Genomic DNA, 22,284 nt, shown 5'->3' on the forward strand with positions numbered 1-22,284 from the left:
TGAAAGTGGATTGATTTTAAATGTCGATGGGAAAATCATAAAAGTAGTCCAAAGAAATGGTCCTCTAAAATGATGTGAATGGAACACAATGAAATGTGTACATTTTTAACTCTTGCTTTGCTATCAAATAATTTGCAGTGACATTCAATTCAAAAATTGCACCTTTGACGCCTGGGGCCTCAACAGTGCGTACACACGCATGTGTGCTTAATGATTGTCTACGCACAGTTTTTCACGCAAAGTGTGTGATCTACCAACTTGTAATTATATATTGGAATTTTTGCTAGACAAAATATCAAACCTTTTCTATAAATTGTTGATAAATAAGGCCCCAGGGTTTTGTGCGTTGATGGCAAATAGCATTGTTTCACGTGTGTCACATGACCAATTGCTTCAGGGCTTATTTTAAAATGTTGTAAGTTGATGTTTGAGAGCGAAAACAGAAAGCAATGTTATCTATAAAAAATGGCTTACATTTTACTCTCCTCCGCACACGGTGCTTTTGCATGAATTAAGGGGGCTTGGGATGTTGTATTTTATAGAAAACTTTTTGTGTTTTATCGAGCCTGGCATTTCACCACCTTCCACTTTCCTTGTATAGCAAATACAAAATGCCTGGATAATAATACTGCATTGGAGCATTTATCTCTTTAATATTTGTTGATATTTAAAATGTTTGCTTTATAAAATCGAACCATACTGCACTATTTAAAGTTAAGTAAAGTTAATATTTCTGCAGTTATATTACTATAAGATAAAATGGCATTATTGAATGGATTGTAGAAAAGCACCAATCTCTCTACAAATCTTTCATATTGTTATATAACAGTTTTTACATCATAAATGTCAAGAATCAGATAATGTACTGAATAAATATGCATGAATTCAATGTAATGTCTATATTTTCACACCATAGGTGTCAACTGCTCTGAAATCATTGGACATCAAAATTGCTGTAAAGCAGGAGCTTGTGTCCTCAACTTGCTACAGATGTGAATGTTTCACAGGATATACAGGCAAGTATGATTACATTTAGTTAGAAGTCTGTTTTAGAAAGCCACTGTAAATTATTCACTTCACAATAGAGTGATATTTCTTCTGAGGCCCAGTAATGGATGTTTAATTATTTTTACTGTTTGGCTTCATTTGGCTCATTTTGATAATGAGTCATGTGATTAATGAAGGGTCATTTTGGGTGCCTTCACAATGGCAGCACAATTATGCAAACTCAAATCTGAGTGAGGCTTTTTCTATATCTGCTCACATTAAGCTGTCTTTCCTAAGTGAAGAAGCGGAATTGAAGAAATTGAACAAATGAAGCATTCAAATAAGAAAGTCTTCAGAAGATTTCTTGGTGCATAAATGGCCAATTATTTAATTAAGACTTTGGCTGTGGCTTATTTGAGTGATGTGCTCAGGTTGATAAAACTCATGCATGGGGTCTTTCCTGTAGAAAAGAGACAGAAATAAACAATTTAGGATTCTGTGTCCTCCCAATCTGTTTATAAGGCACAACCATGACATTCTTTTGGAAAGTAATGAGTCTCATTTGCTTTGTAAAACCATTACTGGGCTAATGAGCATCTCACCCACAAATGTGTAACAAAACTTCCACCGTCCCTTGGGTGTTCCTGATAATAGCATCTTGATAAAGTCTACAGTCTGAGGCCTAGGTGGCCTTTGCTTGTTGATTAATTGACTTTTGTCTAGAAGCAGTTTTTTCAAGCAGATAGCAGCCTTTAATGTCATGCCTACAGCTTTAATGCAGAAGAAAAATGTCTAGTTTGTCTGACACAGATTTAGGACTATCACAGTTTATGATGAATTTCCACAAGAGATTCACTACTCACAGTAAAACAGCCATGGAACACTTGCAATCTGAATCATGAAAACTGGCCTCTTCTGAGAATACCATCAGCTTTAGTGTTTAAAAATAATCAAATATGATTTTTGAAGGGTCTGTGCTTTCATACAGGCAGCATCTCTTTGGAGTGTCTGACTCCAAACATTTTCATTGTCTGTAAGTAGCAATTACATTTTTGCATACCTGATCCACACCACATAACTATGTGGATTGAAATATATATATATATATATATATATATATATATATATATATATATATATATATATATGTACTGTATTGCCTATTTGTTCAGGACATATTTTAAGAATATTATTTACTCATACATATTTATTATCATATGTATTATACACACTTTTGCCTTGCTTTGTTCACTTTATTTAAACAATTTATTTTGACTGATAACAACTGTATCTGGTTTCTTATTCAAACCTGATTGCTTCAAGTTAAAATGACTTAAAACTGATACTCTTTGGTGTAACACTTTTTGTTTTCCAGCAACCCGTTTCAATCAAGTTGCTCAATCAAAAACAAGCATTAAAAAAAAACTGTTTAATTATTCATCCAGTTCCTGAATATTGAATATACATGAATGTGTAAATAGAGTTAAGCAGCTGATGCTCATGCTGTATGGTTTAAGAGTTCTACACTGCAATAAAATATAAATTTATGAGTACCTTCTTGTTTGCACCCAATTTCCCTTTACCACAGCCATATTTCACTAATGATTCAGCACAATTAGACAGAACTGTTGCTCCGTTACATCAGTAAATCAACACAGTCTCTCACCGCATATTCTTGGAGCACCTTGTAAGGAAGTGAAAGTAACTGGTCTCCAGTTCTGCTCTGTTTGGGCCCCCTGTGGGGCCAGCAGCTCTCTGACTTTGCCCAAGCTGTCACCCCATTAATCATAGTGAAGTTAACGGCTGGCCCGGTACCGACTGCCCTTACGGATCAGAGCCTACACACACATAATAATGAGCCCCACACGTGGGACACTTCAAATTAGATTTTCTTTTGATTCCACTCTCCTGTGTACCTTATTCAGACTGCCAGTGCTGTTTGTATCTGCATTTTCAGAATGAATAGGATATGCCCTACTGGATACACAATTCATTTTTCTATTCACCTGCCCCATGGTTTTTGAGGAAATTCAAATGCTGTAATTGTCTTGTTTCTGAGTGGTTTTAATATGTTGGCTTCTGATTTGGATGGGTGATATCTCAAGGTAGCGCACAGCAGGGTGTTTCATATCACTGCTTTTATGATTTTCATCAACCTTCATGAAGTCATCAGCCTGTATAAAACATTGAATCATGTACCTATATGATGCATTACTATTTCAAAGACCTCCTGCGAGGAAGGATCTCAATCAAAGATAGTTATTGTGGAAGATTAAAATGTTATGTTGAGCTATATAAATTGTATAATTGTATAATAATTATATATATATATCTCGAGAGGTTTTCATTTTCAATTTCCCACTGTGGATCCCAGAGAAACACTGCAGAGAGACGTTCAGTTAGACTGATGCCCAATGGTGTGTCCTCAAAAGCAGTTGGGCACCTCTGGGACTGATCACCTTTGTATCATCCAGTGAGTTCAACACGCTAGAATACGCCTTAAAAAACTGAATGACAAAAGGAAAGGAAAAAACAGTAACAAGGAAGATAAATGAGTTAGCTCCTGCTGAGAAACATGGAGGGAAAAAAGAAAAAGCAAACAGAGCACCACTAGGGAATAAAATCAAATCATGTTCACCTTGAACCTACAGTGCTGCATAGTCAAGTCTAAATTTAACCTGCGGGGAGCGGAAATCAGACTGATGTTCCAATCTACTGTTACCTTAGAGGAACCAGCAGCCTAGATGCTCTTGGGCCAAAGCCTTTAGCCTGTTTGATTGGGTTGTTCAGTTAAGGGAAGAGGGGGACTTAATTTGGACCTTTGAACCTCCTCATTAGTGAAGCATTGAGAAAAGTCTCATTTTTCATCAGACCATATGAGAGGCATGGGGCGCCACGCTGAGTCCCTCAGTATTGTTGATATGCTGGACCAATTGTCCACTGTCATTGCAGTCATACGGTTTGAACAATTGTTCTCAGTAAGCGGTCAGGAGCTAATAGTTATTATGAAGATGATTTGGAAGCTAAAGAGCAGCTAAGTTAAATCAGACTAGTAATGTATTTGAAAAAAAATTAAGCATGATTCTTTCTACAAATCTTTTTTTTTTTTTTTTTTTTTTTTTTTTATTCTTTAATTTTCTTGAAAGTCCTATTAGAAACAGATAGTGGCATAATAGGTACTGGTAAACAGAATAGCATACTTTAATAAAATAACATGATATTCAGCTAAACAAAAGATCCAGAGAGGGAATGTGCTAAATCCCAATCTGGCTGTGATTTGATCTTTGACGCCAACCTAGCATAAGTAAAGACAAACCTAATAAAGAAAAGGGTAACACTTTAGAATAAGGTTCCATTAGTTAATGTTAGTTAATTACTTTCGTTAAAATGAACTAAGCAAGAACAATCCTTCTATAGCATTGATGAGTCTTAGTTCATATTAATTTCAACATTTACTAATGCATTATTTAAATCAAAAGTTGTGCTTGTTAACATTAGTTAATGCACTTTGAATTACCATGAACTAACAATGAATAACTGTATTTTCATTAACTAACATTAACGAAGATGAATAAATACAGTAATAAATGTATTATTCATTGTTTGTTCATGTTAATTAATACATTAACTAACATTAACTAATGGAACCTTATTCTAAAGTGTTACCAAGAAAAGCTTAAATCAAAGTACATAAACAAGCCCAGACACAAAATTTCAGGTATTATTTTTAACATCTACACAAAGGTGGCTGCTATGCTACAAAGTAACAATTTGTTAATAAATTGCCCTTGAACTCGATGGATTTACAAATGTGTTATCATAAATAACAGATTGTGTTGCATAGAACTGTTGTAAAAAAAAATAATAATAATAATAATATTTTTTTTATAAAAGGACAAACAAATAAATACATTCATTTTATTCCACTTGTTTTAAGAAAAAAAAAAATCAGACATGCTGATGAATCTTGATTTCATCCTCATGATTTTATGCACAAATGCATGCATACGCACAGTCAATGAGACCTAGTGTCTATATCAAAAAATACTTTGACAGAAGTATGTGTTTTTATTCATTTTAATTATGATAATTTCATAGTCGTTCATTCTCAATAAATGATTTCATCGCAGGTATACTTACTGTGAGCGAAAGAGGCTCCTCTGCGATTCAAACCCATGCTGGAATGATGGTTGCTGTGAGGAAACTGCTAATGGATATGTTTGCACATGCCCAGGGGGTTTCACAGGCCTCAACTGTGAGACCACCACTGAGGCTGACAGCTACTGGAAGTCTAACGGATGTCAACTGGATGAAGCGTGCGCCACAGACAAACTTGTGAGGCCCTTTTCCTTTTTTCTACATTGCTCATAATGCTGAAGGGTTTTTGATGTTGTTGTTTTGGTTTGTTTTGTTTGTTTTTTTTGTTTTGTTTTTTGCCTGAGAGAATGAGATTAATTTGAAATGTCACATGCAAATTTCTGTGACACTCCTGAAGCAGATCAGGAGTTTTTTTTTTTTTTTTTTGATTGGACTTGAGCAAGCTGTTGCATATTCAGTATAGAACAAAAAAACGGGATAATGGGACATTTCTGCCATGTTCAGTTAGAACAGATCCCTGGGTTGTTAAAGTTACAGTCTGCTGCTCATGAGTCATTACTGTAATGAAGAGATGAGTTTAGAAGAAAGTGGGCCAGTGGCAGACTAATTGTCTTATGTGACCTTCATTTACTCAGTAGTGAAATTCAGCACATAGGCCTGTACATAGCAGATTCTCATGAGATGCTTTAACCATTTGAGAGCACTGACAGTAAAGAAAGACTTTAATCTCTCTCTCTCTAACACGCATACACACACTCAGACACATTAAATTGATTTGTTTGACATTAATTTGGTCTGTCTGAGACATCCTCCTAAGAGAGCTCATCTGTATGGAAATAATTCTTCACGCCGCTCTAGAACTGCACCAATGGTTATATCTGTGGGAGTCTACGTCTTTCATCTGGGATTGTTCTCTGCTTCTACTACTCATCTTTGAACGACTGAGTCAGGAATGTTATTGATGTCAGGATCGGTTAGTGCAAGTCAAATAGCAGAACTGCCTAATGACTGGCCTTATTGTACTGCTTTTTCAGCTCTGGATGCTCCAGTGCTGGTTATTTCCTTGTTTTATCATGATCAGCTTATAGTAGAAAAAAATGTTCTAAGTCCATGGAAGTGTTAGCGCAAGTTCTATTAGAAAGACTTAATGCCACGTCACAATTGTGGCCTTCATATATCATGGCCTTTTGGGGACTTCGCTTAAAATTGAGTACCTCTACTTCTTTTGATCATGCTAATCTGGCTCATTTTCTCTTTTTTGGGGAATAGGTTCCGGCAGTTAGAGTTCTATCAAGCGTGTGCAGGAGTCTAGCCTAAAGAATGTTTATGTATCTGTGAATATACTTTTTCTTAAGTCACTGCTAGAACCCTAATTCTACCTATATCATTTAACTGAAACGAATGGCCTCTCTTACACAATGTGGTGGTTTAGAATTCCTGCAATCCGCCATCAAGCTGCTATGTACATGATCGTCCACTGCATCTGCATGAGTTCTGTCAATATCAGACTAAACTATTTCACGTAATACTCAAGGTACAGTTGGGCATTCACTTTACATGGCCTGTCAAGGCTTTATATTACAGTATTTTCTGGACTATAAGTCGCACTTTTTTCAAAGTTTGGCTGGTCCTGCGACTTATAGTCAAGTGCGATTTATCAAAATTAATTTGACATGAACCAAGAGAAATCAACCAAGATAAAACATTACAGTCTACAGCCACAAGAGGGCGCTCTATGCTACTCAGTGCTCCTGTAGTCTTTCTCTTGGTTCTTGGTTCTAAATAAATGCGATTTATATTCCAGTGCGACTTATATACTGTATGTTTTTTTTTCCTCGTCATGACTTATTTTTGGACTGATGCGACTTATACTTAGGTGCGACTTAAAATCCGAAAAATACGTGGCCTTTGCTTATTTTTTGCCTATTGTGACCATTAAGTAAGTGTGACTATTATTGTTTACGTAACTGTCTATTATTGTCATTCACAAAATAGGCCTTGTAATGGATTTTCTCATTACTCTTCATTACTTTTCTCATTACTTTCTCATTTTCTCATGAACTATCCTGTCTTTATGTTAAAAGCCATAATCTGATCTTTAATAAGAAAGCTCATACAGTAATTTGTTTGTAAATATGTTTGTATTTCATTAATAAATGTAATGCTGTATGTTTATTGGGCTACCATTCTTGGCAAATGTCACGACTTTCACCGGCCACTACTGCTGTTGAATGTGGAGTTCAAATATCAGCTATCAAGCTACTGGGAAGTTGGTAATCCTCCGCATTTGAATCCTACATTAGGCCTGAACAACAAACCATCTCAAATGTTCAGTAATTAATATCAAGCTGTCCTCAAGATAATCTGTATGCAATTACTGGTGGTGGTACAATACCTATTCATATTACTCCCAACAACCTCTATGGTTTACTGAGGCTTAACTTAGCCTTTCTTTCTGAGGCCTGTCTTTCGTGGCCTTCCCCTCTGTTACCTATCTTGTTGCGTTTCCCACCATGGTCTATTTTCATGGCCTTCCGCTCTGTGACTACTGAGGCATTTCATTTTACAGCCTCTTGGCTTTCTTACTATGGCCCATTTAGGCATCTCCATCTGTGGCCTATCTAGGTCTTTGTGGCTTTTCTTTAAGGCCTGTCGGCCCGTTCCTTCTTCAGTGGTGCATTGGAGCATAATTATCATGGCCTCTGTGGCCCATCTCCTCTATAAACTAATATTTTAAACTATAATCTGATACTGGTGTTTGTGTCAAAACACCAAATGAAAAACTGCGAAGCATAAGCGAAATCTGTGGCAATGCATTCAGAATCCACGATTAGCGAAAAATTTTGTTTAAAAACATTACCAAAGAATGAAGCATATTTGAAGAGCCTGTTAAATTTGTGCGACTGAGTTAATTATTATTATTTTTTTAAATTTTCATTATTTTTCTTCTTTTGTAATGGCATATTTTTGATAGTTTCTGAAAAAAGTAACGTTCAGTTTTATAAAGTTTAGTTCATTTTTATTGAACCAAATGTAATTCCATATCCCCTCAGAAGAAAATGTAATCTACTGCGTCTTCAAGTCTGATGTCGTGATTAAATGACAACTGCTATGTTCATTATTACATCCAACAACAGAAAACCTCAATTGCTTAGGAGACATTCTTGTCTACATCTGCTCTGGTGGTGAAACAATGGCAGATTGATGACAACTCACTCAGGGTGGGTCTTAATTAAGACACCAGTCCAGTCTGTGCTGAAACGCTACTGTCAATCAAACTACCATGGGAGGGGCCTGTATGTGTGACATCACAAAGACGGGGATCTGAGATTGGCTCGATTTGAGAAAGGGGTAAAGATGTTAAAAGATAATTAAACACTGGGTGGATATTATTATCATTGTGGTTGTGTGCACACACTGCCAACACGCAGTTCAAACAACTTGTAAAAGTGCATGTATCATCCAATGACCTCTTTAAAACTTTTGTTCATCTAATGAATAAAAGTCTGTCTATTGAATTTTAAAAGAACTGTCAGATCAACCAAAGATTTTTTTAACATTAAGCAATGTTTTTTAAACTGCCATCTTTTAGAATTATAATCTTTTAGATTAGTTTTTTTTTTTTTTCAAAAACAACATAAAGAGTAGCAGTTGCCTCTTTAAACTGAAGGCAAACATTTATACTGATAGACTAATATATTTAATTCAGTAGGCGCAATGAGATGCACATACCGCAGCACATGATTCTCAACCATGGTTAGGATCAACAAAAGTTATATCAATAAAAATATGAATTCTGTTAAATTCGTGTGCAGCCGGCTTGCTCAGTCAGTGAAGCTTCTCCAGAGCGGCTGTACAAGCTCTAATGATGACACAGCTATTTCACAATTGGCCAGACTAGGTGATGACAACGATAAAGTACATTTCCTGTTTATTCTGACACCTTCAGTTGCCCAAATGCTCTCAAAACAGGCTTTTTATAACAGTATTTTTTTTTCTTCATGCACTCTAAATGCTGTTTGTGTCATGCTTACCAAAATAAAACTGATTAATAACATAGAACACACTTTAATGGTATTTAAATACCAGTTTGCTTAACTTAATTATTTTATATACAGGCACTGTTTCTACTTGCTGCAAAAGACTAAAATTTACCTGGTCTTGCAATGGTTTCTTGTTTATATTTTAGTGAATCAAAATAATTTTCACTTAAAGCTTCTTACCCCATGTATCCTGGAATAATCTTTACAGAAATATATAGTCAGTGAATATGTTTTCACATTAGTGGTGGAAATTATGATTCTTTCTAGTGATTCGTTCATTTTCAGTTCGTTCACCAAAATGATTCGTTCAGAATCGTTCATTGATTCGTTCAGTGACCATTTCTTCGTATTACACAAAATAAGCCAGCAGATAGCAAAAAGTGTATTGTGTTGTTATGTCTTAAGTCAACGAACGTATTCACTTGTTACAAAAACTGATCTGGCTTTATTAAAATGTGTGTATAATCGCATTCAATATATAAAGTCTAATTAAGTTGTTCAAATGAACAAAGCACAAGGTTTTCTTGCCTAAATCGCATTTTAATTGTTTGGTCAGACAGTTTGTTTATTATATATTCACATTCATCAATCGTGGATTAAACGTGGAGTTGCTAAATATCAAAACAAGCGTATGTGCACAGTACAGTACCCATAACTGCGCTTTGCATTTTTGCGAGATTGACATGCTAAATGGCAGACTGACCCGGTTTACTCTCATTCATTTCGTTCACGAACGAGATAAGCTATGTACCAGTTCATTTCATTCACGAACGACATGTATCCGTTCATTCAGCTCGTTCACGAATGACATGTGTGCCAGTTCAGTCATTTCATTCACGAACGAGATTTTCTAAATCATTCAACTAATGCACGAACGACATGTGCTTTGCCGATTGAGAAACGTGATTGGTAAACTGTTTGCCAGAATATACCCTGACCATCAGGTCAGTCATTTCATTCACGAACGAGATGTATCATTCAACTCGTGCACGAACGACATGTATGCCAGTTCAGTCATTTCATTCACGAACGCTATGTATCAGCTCATTCAACTCATTCATGAACGACATGGGTACCAGTTCAGTAATTTCGTTCACGAACGATAAGATCTCTAGATCTAGTTCAGAGTCAGACTCATATGAAACTCGTTCATTGAAGGGCGTTTTCGTTCACTACATTCAACAAATCAAATACTCTGTCACATCTCATACTCGAAGGCTATTGGCTCAAGGTTGAGTAATTCTTTGACAGGATGAAACAGTTGTTACCCGGTTCACTGAGCTGCGCATGCGCTGCTTATAGCGCCGCGCTGCTGTGGAGGGAGGAACTTCACTGAACGAGAAATATGAGTCAGTGGATTACGTGAACGAGAACGATTCGTTCACCTAAAAGATTCGTTCAAAAAGAACGATTCGTTCACGAACGACACATCACTATTTCACATTATTTTTTTACATTGTCTTGTGTGACCTCACATGCCTAGAGACCTGTAATCTTGAAAAATAGCCAGTTAAAAATATTCTCCTTCTGAACCATTTGTGCCTTTGGGTTTGATGACATGTCTTTGACGACCAATCATGTATAGTATTTTTTCATAGTTTGTTAAAAAAAGATATTAATTTTACTCGGATCAATTGCTTTGTGATGAAACTCCCATTTTGTGCCGCTAGATATCATGTATGCTGCAATTGTGTGTTTTCTTCTTGGTATATGATTTTACTGGCCAGAAATAGAAATGCAGTCTGTAGACAGTGAAATGTTCATTAAATTTCCATGGTAAGGTTCAATATTCAGCCTTTGACAGCTTTTGAATTACTTCCTGCTGATAATGAGGGAATCCACAACAGTTTCGGCTGCGTTATGAGTTCTTCAGTCCTTGGGGGGTTCAGAGCTATGTCTTTTCTTGCTCTTGCTCATCTTTCTGGTTTTTATTAGCAAAGATCACTTGAGTCAATACATTTGATGGCCCCTCTGACTACATGATAAATGCAAGATAAGATTTGGATTGAAGGGGGAAAAAGATTAATTCAAATTTGAGAAAAAGCATTACTAGAGGATGATAGCATATGTGTGTGTATGTGTGTAAAGAGAAGGAGTGATAAAAGCAATAGCATTTGGTCACCTGGGAGTCTGTGTTAATTATTGAGTGATCTTGCCTATTTTTGACAGAATAAGATCTGTGAAGTCTTATCACAGCAGAAGCAAGGCTAAGATCTGACTAAGGCCAAAGAAACAAGAGGATATTCTCTATTTATAAAGCATGTGTGCCAGTGGTCGAACGTTTAACAGACATTCCTGTTATGCGTTTGCTGAAAGGATCTTTTTATATTCCACAAATGTCACCAAGAAGCGTGAACTGTGACATCTATAAACAGCAGTAAAGTGACTGCATTTTATCATATAATCAGTGATTGTTACTCTGTTAGTCATGTTTACTCTTAGAAGTCTATTTTTATATGTAGCTAGGGTTAGGGTTAGGGTTAGGGTAATGTGACATTAACCGTTAATGTCATCTTGTACATGCTGACAAGGTTTTGAGGGATTGTGTCTCAGCCTAGTTGTAGGATATAATGTAAGTTACCTAATTTTTTTAATGGTTAATAATTTGTATGATTAAATAAAGTTAAAATGTATTTCAGATAGTGGACATTGCTTATATTAATCCATTACAGAGAAGATAAATTAGAAAACATTGAAGAAATGTATATGCTTTGGAAATGAAGGAAATGTTGGGGGAGAAATGTGCTCTATATCTGTCTGTCTGTCTGTCTGTCTGTAATCAAAAATCTCTCCCCATTTCAGCGGCTAATACATATCTAATAATTTATAAGAGTTCTCAGTCTTGTAGTCACATTATAACATCCTTGATTTATGCTTGTGTCTCAAGGTTTCAGCCATCCTCTTCTATTTCAATATCATCTTTCTGTCACTCTCATCAACAGATCTGCTCTTTGAGTGATGTGTCACAGTTATACACTGTCGATTGATGCAGTCGCATCTGTTGTTGTTATGAAGTGCTCTAGAATATGCGCTTCACATGAATTGATTTACTTCAAGTGCAATTTGTTAAACTATCAAAACTGGTTGTTCATACGTGGGGATCTGACACAGTCATGCAAAGTGTTTGCGTGTATAAATATAAATGCTGTTTTAATATGAAGGAAAAATAATTTTAAGCAATGAATAACCTATGATTGATCCTGATGTTTAAATGAAAAAATAAATAAATAACATAATACAGGTTTAGAACATGCAGGTAAATGTAATAAAATGTTATTTTCATTTGAAAATACAAATTTTCATTTTTAATTGAAACATATCTTTAATCTGAATACATAAATATTTATTTTATAGGTATAAAAAGAACCAAATGAGGCCTGAAAAAAACATTCTCGAAAATGAATGGGAAAATAGTTTTTCAGTATGTCAGCATTAACTTTGAAAGAAGAAGTAAAAGTTCTCTATTTTATGTTATAGTAAGCTGATAACATTCAGGGAAGCTCAGAATGTGTTCTTGAAGGCTTCATGGCTGATATATATATGACTTTACTTAAAATATCTTGGCGAGGGGGGGGGGGACTACTTGAGAAATCTGCACAGATTCTGTTGTGCACTGGAATTTTAAAGCACTATTTCTCTGAAGAAGTTTCTGCTATTTATATAACATTGGTTATTATAAGAGCTGATTTGGTTAGTGTGCAGTTTGGAGACATCTGGTTGTTTAATTTCTAATCACTGTCATCCTTAATTCAAACTTTGACATAGTCCAGAAAACAGGCCACATTTCTTCATTAGCAAATTGGTGAAGAATCTGTTGATCATTAGCAGCATTTTCTTCTTAAACTTCCTTTTTCTCTCCTTATAATTCTTGAATGCTATTCTTGAATTCTAGTAGACTAAATAATTGCCTTCTGAGTAATGATTCTTACAATTACCAAGGACTTAATTAGCTAAGAATTCAGATTTAAGGATATTTAGTAAATTTAATTTGTAGCCATGCAGCAACATAAGGGACTGGAAAGTGCAATTACCTTTTCATCAAAAGCTTGAATGCATGTTTAACCAAACAATAAGAATATATTTTCCTGTATTTTTTATTTATTTATTATTGTTGTTGTTTAAATACACTATTGTAGATCCATTAAGTGTTTTGCTGATAGATTAAATGTCTAATAATTAAGATTAATTACTAAAACCTCTTTACCCCCCACAGTATCTCTGTGAACCAGGATGCACGGGGGAGTTTTGTCAGTACTCGGATAACACATGCTTAGCCTATCCAAACAGATGCTTGAACGGAGCTACATGCATCAGTATGAGTCAGCCAACTGCACCCCCACATTAAATGTGTACCTGTCTCCCTGGATACACAGGTTAAAAGAAAACTACATCAACAAACTACGGAACATGTTATCCTGATTTATGTTTGCGTTTGGCATCAGAAGCTTTTTAAAGCCACACTCAGACTTTTTCTTCTACGGTAAGGACTGGAGAGAAGAATTGCTGTCATGTTTTCATACCATGTCTTTTGATTGCATAGAAAGAAAAAAAACGTTTATGCAATTAAAAATAAGTAAAAAAAAAATCAGTTATATCCATGAAATTATGATTATATAATATAAAATATATCTGCCAGCCACCATGTGTGTGTTATTCTGGTGACGTTTTTTAATTCCATTCACATGTCACTTAGACTTGAAGACTTCAGGATTGGATTTAAAGTCAGTCTTATTCCCAATAAATTGCCTGAATTTGAATCAAGGAAGAAAATGAATGGGAAAAAAAAAAAAAAAATATATATATATATATATATATATATATATATATATATATATATATATATATATATATATATATATATATATAATTCATATTTTAGGTTAATTTCACAGAATCCTCTACTTTATCCAAACCTCTTTAAGATAGACCATAGTACTGATGTATAACTAGGGCATTTATATCTTCATATCATAGTTTTTGTGAACATTTAGTGGAATTGGTTGACAATTTAGAAGCATTTGTTTCTGATAGTATTTGAACTTTCTTATCTATAAAGAAATTTTTTTTAAAAAAAAGTCACATTTAGTCAATGATGTAAAATGTTTTTTGTAAAAAAAAATTGTGTTGGGCCCATCCTCGAAGTTGCAGTTCAGTAAATGACTCTTCTTGTCATCCAGCATCCTGTGGGGCACGGCCAGTTCTATTCAAATTCCAACTCACGAATTTGAAAAGCATCCAGTTCTGAATTTTTCCCTGAATGACACAGTTTCATGTCCAACATCTATATCATCCGCTGTAATGTGACTCAGAGTATGTGTTCCACCGAGACGAGTCCCGCTGCCCTGAGGCATCTCTTTACCGTAACTCATCTTTGCACATTGCCCTCCTAACTGGATTATTCTACAAATTGTTTCATCATGCCTGCTAAATGAAGGGCAAATAGAGGTTAGAGAACACTTAATCGGTAAATCTAACTGGGAAAGGAAGATCTTTCATTAGCTTGGCCACCAGCGCATGAGCACAGAATTAACTATTTGCCTAAACAACCCAGAAACAAATAAACAAGCAAGACAAATGATTTACTGGATTTCATCAGTCATGACGTGTTGATCTCGGTGGCTTGCATTGTGGTTCAATGGTTTTGTACAGGAAAATGTAACGTAGTCTTTTATAGGCACTTTACATGAATTATAGATCATCTACATTTCATAACGCCTATAAACCGTAACATGTAATGAAGCCGTATTATTTGAAAAATGCCGTCCCGAGAGATTTCTTCCAGTACCACGCAGCAGATCTCGTATTTTTAGTGGGATAATCGCCAGTGCTTCTGTGTCCTTGTTATCACCTCTCGGTCTCCTTGATGGCTCTATTTCCCATCTTAGCAGATGAAGAAATCCATCTTTCCACGTCCCAGTTGTCAGCGGCAAGAGGCACCTGACAATTTCTACATCTCTGTGAGCTGTTTAATGGATTAGAATACTATTAGGAGAAAACATTTCACAGCTCAAACCTCAATGTTTTATTTAGACATCTCGATGATGCTAACGATATCCCCATCGATTAATGTCCCTGTCGCATTTCTCACCATGGTATTGCCAGAAGGCCGATGTGAAATGTCAAGTGCTTTCATTATGATCTTCCCAGAAAAAGTCAGATGACATGTTGAGGGACGATAATGTGACTTCTCTCACAGCAGAGAAAAGCGTTGGTGAAGCAGATCTTGGACTGGATAAGACTTTCAAATTATTCTTTTTTCTACAGCTTGCTTTTTCCATGCAAAGATTTGGTTGATTTGATTCCATGTTATGTCACTTGTTATGTAACTGTGTGGATGAACAACATTAATAGAGATCTGCCAGCGAGTTGGCAATATGAACTTCAGAAAATGTATTGGTTTGCTGCTGGATACTAACTGCTGTAAATATGAACACACAAAATCTGACATTCTGTGTCATATGCCCTATTTCTGAAGTTGCCTGAGGTCAACTTAATTAGTAAAATTAGTAAGAAAAATAAATAAAATAACTAATTTTATACATGTTATGTAAGCATAGAATGTTTTATTATTATTATGAATTCTATTATTATTTTATATTTTAACAAACCAGGATTATATTTTTGGTGTTTTATGCCTTTTTATATCAATAGGTCAGTATAGTTTGACACCAGCCTTGACAGGAAGCAAAACTGGTGAGAGAGAGGCAGTTTTATCACATGCTTTTGTAATTTTTTGATGAAGCTAGCTTTATTGATTGATCTATAATTAGTTTAATTTTAGTTACCAATTATTACCAAGAAATTCATGCAGGTTCAGAATAACATGAGGTTGAGTTTATGCCACTGATCATCATTATATAATGAAATATCAGTGGATGATGCATATATATATTTATTTTTTTATTTTTTTATTATTATTATTCTGACATCCTTTCCCTGTGCCTTCTAAATTTTTTTTATTGCCTCTTTTCCACATAAAAGTTAAGCCACACTTATATAATGTCCCTCTCTTGATTTTCTCAAAGTTCCATATGTTGAATCGTTCAGTATACTGTCTGTCTGCATTAACTGACTGAACTGTGACTCAGTAAATGGCAGTCTGTACTGCTGCTAAATAGTTTCAGAATGTAAAACACGATTTGTCCTCTCTTCTCAGTGACATGTGCCAAACATTGAGCCATAGGGGAGAAAAGTTTTCAAACTTGCTTCTAAATCCCAAATGTCAAAAGTGAAGTCAATATCTTCAGGGGAGACGGAGCGTAAAAGCTTAACTAACACTCCATTCACACCCCTGTCTTCCTGCAGGACGCTACTGTGAGGCTGAAGTAAATGAGTGCGATTCCAGTCCCTGTCAGCACCAGGGAACATGCACTGACTTTGTTGGATACTACAAATGTGCCTGTCCTTCAGGTATGAGTTTCTTTTACCTCAGAGAACAAGGTTTTTTTTTTTACTGTGCCACAAATCCCCACCGTGCCAGCGGCTCTGACTGACAGCTGAGCAAATCACTCCCGTTCTCACACTGCCAGAGCTCATTAGTACTGCAGAATTGTGTCAATATTGTGTTATGAAATGCTCTACCCTTTTGAGGCCACTTGATATGGTTCCCTCCCGTAATTGTTGGTTCCGCTCACTCTTTCTGAGGCATGATTTGCATTCACTGATGCAACCTGATGGCTCACCCTAGAGATTGGCAACTCACTGGCGGGGTTACAAGCACGCTTCTCTGCCAGCTGCTCCCTTCCGCTCGATGAGTAGACGACCCAGAGTCCCAAACGCCCCCTCCCTAAACCTGCCCACGCGTGCTCGCCACTCAGAGAAAGAGATACAAAAGGGAGAATCATCTGAATGACTTCCTCATTAAAGGATTGAAGATGTTTTCTCTTTAAAAAATGTATGTGTATAAAGACCAAGAAATAAAAGCATTCAACAGTAGCATTAATTATTTGAAAGTTATGACATTTTACGGGTAGTAATTTTAAAACCCTCAAATTTCATAACTTTCAAAAAAGGACAAAAAAGTAAAAAAAAATATTTTTTAATAAATTCACTAGTTGACCTTTCTAATGGACTGTAGTTTACCATTCTGACCGTTCCTTAATTTTTATAAGTGTGATCTTCCTGCTTACACATCTATGTGAATGAATTTTGAAATGATTGGTTTTCCTTATGTAAACCAAATGCAAGCAAGACAGATTTTCTTTCTCTATTTCTCTACAAAAAGCCCTTAAACAAACTAGCCTGGCCTCTTTCTGACCTTTACAATTTTGTTCTTTTAACTTGGGCTGACTGGATTTTGGTCTTTGAATAAGCTTTCAAAAATTGATTTTGCCATTTTCTTTTACTTTCTTTTTTTCCCAGAAACAAAGAAGGAGGAAAAAGAAAAGAAAGAAATTTGATTTCCAGCTTGCTTCATGTTCATTGATTGACCCTATTGATTGAGGCACAATGACATGAGGAGCATATGCAGTGCATTCTCAAAGGCATTAACAAGAGAGAAGGTGTTTCGATCTTGTTTAATCTTTTAAATTCTGGTTTTGCACAAGGTTCTTTTAGTTCCCAATCAAAAAAGCAGGGATGGTGAAGTGCAAGTGATTCTTCACATTGGTTTGTCTTTCTTACCTTTCTCTCCAGGATACACTTGGGGTTGACTGTGAGGTTGATGTAAACGCCTGCATGCTTCCAAATGTCACCTGTCCCCTTGGAACGTTCTGTGTGGATTAGCCAAGTGACCAGCTCCATATGTGTCACACTCAATGCCCTCACTATCTACAGGTAGGTTAGAAGGGTTCAGCCACCACTAGTCCAACATAATTCAAATCACTTTCATTGTCATGTTCCAAGTGTTCCAAGTGCAAATCAGCATATAGGGTTTTATATGTGCATTAACACCATGGTAACAATAACACTAGCAAAAGTAATATGTAAATTTATTTACAAAATATGATATCCATTTATAACTTCATCCATCATTTACTGATAAACCAGTGTCTCTGATCAGCCTTTAAAAATGGAAAAAAAACATGCTTTGTGAACTTTGACTTAATATCATATAAATAAATATCAACTGTAGTAACAATACACTCAAAAATACTAATGTGTAAATACTCACAATATTTTTTTTCTGCAAAACTAGATGGCTGCTAATAAGTAAGAAAAAAATTAGTCAGATCAAGTATAAACAGCTCTTTAGAGTAATAAGGCATATGCATATGGCATATTTTTCAGTGCATGGACTCATTCAAAATGCATACACCTCCCTCTCCCACTTTTCACTTAAAAAGAACAGGTTAAAAATGTTGTTCTTAGCAAGCTATATTCTTTAGAACCAATGGCTAATTGCATGTCTCTTTTGAACATGCTTTATCAGTCAGATTTGTTTTACTTGTGTTGATTATCACCAATAATGTAAATGGCAACTAAAATGCATTAGCTTTCCTACATTAAATGGGACCTATTATTCCCCTTTTTCACAAGATGTAAAATAAGTCTTTGATGTCCCCAGAGTGTGTGTGTGTCAAGTTTCAACTCAAAATACTTTAAAGATTTACATTTTTTATAGTTTGTTAAAATTGCCACTTTTAGGGTATGAGCCAAAAAGCATCATTTTTGTGTCTTCCCCTTTAAATGCAAATGAGCTGGTGCTCCAGGGAAGAGGCCGGAGCTTCAGTAGCTCAAGCTCCAGCAATACCGATGCTAGGCGTTGAAAATAAACACTCCACTATTAGTAAAACCCTGTTATCTTTACAGAAAACACACTCGGTTTAAAAGTCAGTCATCTGATTGTACTGTGCATAAAAAAATTCACTTTATGAATAACACAGTTGGGAGCACGGCGCGATAAAAAATAACTCATGGTGCCATCGCACATCTATTACAAACTTTATAAGCCCCACTTGTGATTATGAGCTTGACTCCAGCAGTGAACTTGCTTTCATATGCAATTTTAACTCCCACTTTCCTATTTACAATAATTCTGATAGCACGTGAAGGCACCTTCAGATAAAACAGTGGTAGCAGCAACATTAGCCTTACAGAGTGCCAAGAAGGTCTTTCAGAAAAGGCAATTTGGAAAACTAACACATGATACTTACTTCTTCTGGAGGTGTAGCTGGATCATGAACAGTTGGCACTGTTTCATCCTTCAGGAGAAACTTTTGTGCAAAAACTGCTTTATACTGACCCTCATTCACAAAGTAGTCCAGTGTAAATGATTCACGCAGACATCAATGAATTTTGGTAGAGTTGAGGGAGCATCTTCTTCAAAAGCAAAATAAATCCACCTTGTCTTCAGCGGCTCAGATTTCAGGAGTAAATGGAGAGAGCTATGTGGATTCATATGTCCAGCTACAGAACAAGTAAAGTGCTTGAAAGACATTCCCATCAGTGCAGCAATGGCGGACTGTGTTCAACTTGATGTGATCTCGCTCAGGGCTGTTCTATGTATAAACGGCAGTGTTTGTCAACTTTCTCATTAGTCACATTACCAGCAATGCTGAAAACAGGTAATTTGGAGACACTGCTTTTTACTTATGGGAATTTAAAACAAAAAAAGGAGTGGGCGGCTTTTTTATCATTATAGGGTGGTTGTGTACACACACTGCCAACACACATTTATGTCCAAGCAAGATGTGAGAGTGAATTTTGCATAATAGGTCCCCTTTAAACATCATGTTTTATTTAACACTTGGACCAAGCACGTCTGTTTATAAAAGACCAGAATTACCTTTACACGCATATTTAAATGAAGGATTGTTCTGGAATAATGGTTGATTTTCATTTTGACAGCCATGTTCCAACATCACCAGTTACTGTTACTGTATGTTTGTGCACCTGGATGGACCGGACTGACCTGCTTGGTCAACATAAATGAGTGTGTCCAGCACAGGTGTCAGAACGGAGCCACCTGCATGGATGATGTTGGTGGGTACTGGTGAGTCTGGGTGAATTCCTTTATTTTATTTATTTATTTATTTTTAGAGCTCTTTATGCAAGGTTTATTTAGAGTAAAGCAAATTATTTGCTTAGAAATTAAGTGGATTCAAATATGAGTCCATTGTTTGTTTGTTTTTTTATACAAATATATTTATAAACATATGAAATGCATTTAAAGTGTCATTATAAATATTAGCATGAACCCAAATGCAAATAAATTAAATGAATGAATAAATGCAAATTCTGTAACCATTTACTCATGTTGGTAATTGTTTACCCTTCTGTCATCCCAACCCTGTATGCATTGTTTCTCTGCTGAACAAAAACTAAAAGGATATATATTTTTTCATACACAAACAGTTTGTAGTTACCATTATCTGTCAATCTATATAAAGGACACAAATGGACACCCTAAAAGTAGTTCACATTACTCTTTTTCTAGTCTTCTGCAGCCTTATACTGTAGCTTAAGCCTGATAGCTTTGTGATATGAACAGGGCAAAATGTAGTTATTATTTGAAGATAACCCTCACCTATGTTGCGGTTTTCAAATATGGCAACTGTTGTTGGTTGAATGTCAATAGAATCGAGCATAGATTTTTCTTGCAACCAAATGTCATGGCAACAAAATACTGCCGTAGGCTATCAATTTGATTTCTAATCTGTAGTGGAGGTATAATCTCTCTCTCTTTCTCTCTCTATTTTTGCACAAGACTGGCATATTGTTTGAAAATTGTTTTGAAAAAGTTATACGGCAACTTTTAACAGCTTTAACAGTGCTTAACAGCCCAACCTCAATGTGTATGGAAAAAAAATATTTTAATAATAATAATTATTATTTTTCATAATAATAATAAAATAAAAATAAAATGTGTTTCATAGATACAATAAAAGCTTAAGGGTTTGGAGAGACATTCTGGATGGGGAGATAACTAAACTGATGGATTAATAGATTAATGAGTGATTGAGATGGATTTACTGTATCCATTTCCAACAGGGTCTCTCTCTCAGTATAAAATTAAAATTGATATTCTATTCAGCTTCAGTTGCTGTTTACGGTCTCATTCTAGAATTCTAGACCACCCAAAGTTGCTAAAACAAATAGCATGTTCCTGTGATAGAAAGCAAAGCAAATTATATTGTCCTTCCCCATGACTCAGCCATTTATTTTCATACCATGTCTGGCTGTTTTGTTCGCGATTCCATTAAGAGATACTGTTTTATGCATCCCAAGTTGCCTTTGCGGTCACAGATATACTGGAGTCCACTGTAAACTTGACATTGACTTCTGCTCTGGGCATCAGTGTTCAGAACACGCCTTCTGTCTGGACCAACAGCACAACTACACCTGCCACTGCATGCTGGGATATGAGGGAACGTTCTGTGAGCTCGAGACAGATGAGTGCAAAAGTCCACCATGTGCCAACAGTTTGCATTGATTTGGTGGCAGGTTACCAACGCCTGTGTGCTCCAGGATTTAAGGGTAAGCTAGATGTTTTACTCAGCAGTTTTACTGAGGCAGGAAACCATCTCTGGGCTGTTGACAGGCATTTACTTTCAAAATCTAACATTTCTGAACTCCTCAAGATTAAAAAGAAAATGTGGCCATTTAGACTAATTGTGATCTATTGTTTAAAATGATTGAAATTCAAATCTTATAATTCACTATATATATATATATATATATATATATATATATATATATATATATATATATATATATATATATATATATATATATATATATAGTGGGAGGTTATATATATATATATATATATATATATATATATATATATGTGTGTGTGTGTGTGTGTGTGTGTGTGTGTGTGTGTGTGTGTGTGTGTATATGTATGTATGTATACATATATATATATATATATATATATATATATATATATATATATATATATATATATATATATATATATATATATATATATATATATATGTATATGTATATATGTATATGTATATATACATATATATGTATATGTATGTATATATGCATATATATATGTATATGTGAATTTGCATTTATTCAGACTCTTTCTATTATTTAATGGCCACTTGTTAATTCTCAACCTTGTTTTACTTGGAAATATGTTACATTGCGGAAGTACTGTAAAACATATTTTAAATAGTTATTTATACTGACTTCAAAAAAAGGTCACAGAAGTATAACATGATATTATACAGGCAACTTGTTATCTATTTGTCTGTGT

At 35.3% G+C, this 22,284-nt stretch overlaps 1 pseudogene; it reads left to right on the plus strand.

The window, feature by feature from the left end:
• LOC113092414 (protein eyes shut homolog) overlaps positions 1-22,284 on the plus strand; it is a 214,720-nt pseudogene that overhangs the window by 25,994 nt on the left and 166,442 nt on the right.

Source organism: Carassius auratus, unplaced genomic scaffold (genome assembly GCF_003368295.1).
Source record: "Carassius auratus strain Wakin unplaced genomic scaffold, ASM336829v1 scaf_tig00214577, whole genome shotgun sequence".
NCBI lineage: Eukaryota > Metazoa > Chordata > Actinopteri > Cypriniformes > Cyprinidae > Carassius > Carassius auratus.